This window comes from Bombus fervidus, unplaced genomic scaffold (assembly GCF_041682495.2).
Source record: "Bombus fervidus isolate BK054 unplaced genomic scaffold, iyBomFerv1 scaffold0020, whole genome shotgun sequence".
In the NCBI taxonomy this organism is placed as follows: domain Eukaryota; kingdom Metazoa; phylum Arthropoda; class Insecta; order Hymenoptera; family Apidae; genus Bombus; species Bombus fervidus.
Window position 1 is genome coordinate 4,206,048 of NW_027212583.1, and position 1,180 is coordinate 4,207,227.

The window sequence follows — 1,180 nt, forward strand, 5'->3', positions numbered from 1 at the left end:
CGCCTTATTATATGATATTATTCGTCATGACGCAATACTATATGACGATATACGTTATGACGCATTACTATATGACGTTATACGTCATGACGCAATACTATATGTTGTTATACGTTATGACGCATTGCTATATGGCGTTATACGTTAAACCGGAATTCTATATGACGTTATAAGTTATGACGTAATTCTATATGTCGTTGTACGTCATGTCGCTTTATTATATGACGTTATACGTCATGACGCAATACTATATGATGTTATACGTTATGACGCAATACTATATGGCGTTATACGTTATGACGCATTACTATATGACTTTATACGTTAAACCGTAATTCTGTATAACGTTATACGTTATGACGCATTGCTATATGGCGTTATACGATATGACGTATTACTATAAGACGTTATTCGTTATGACGTAATGCTATACGACGTTATACGGTATGACGAATTACTGTATGACGTTATACGTTATGACGCATTACTATATGACGTTATCCGTTAAACCGGAATTCTATATGACGTTATACGTCATGACGTAATACTATATGACGTTATACGTTATGACGTATTACTATGTGACGTTATACGTTATTCCGGAATTCTATATGACTTTATACGTTAAGACGTATTACTATGTGACGTTATACGTCATGTCGCCTTATTATATGACATTATTCGTCATGACGCAATACTATATGACGATATACGTTATGACGCATTACTATATGGCGTTATACGTTATGACGTATTACTATATGACGTTATACGTCAAACCGTAATTCTATATGACTTTATACGTTATGACGCATTGCTATATGGCGTTATACGTTAAACCGGAATTCTATATGACGTTATACGTTATGGCGCATTACTGTATGACGTTAGACGTTAAACCGTAATTCTGTATGACGTTATACGTTATGACGTTTTACTATGTGACGTTATACGTTATGCCGTACTTCTATATGACGTTATACGTCATGTCGCCTTATTATATGACATTATACGTCATGACGCAATACTGTATGACGTTATACGTTATGACGCATTTCTATATGACGTTATACGTTATGACGTATTACTATATGACGTTATAAGTTATGCCGTAATTTTATATGACTTTATACGTTATGACGCATTGCTATATGGCGTTATACGTTAAACCGGAATTCTA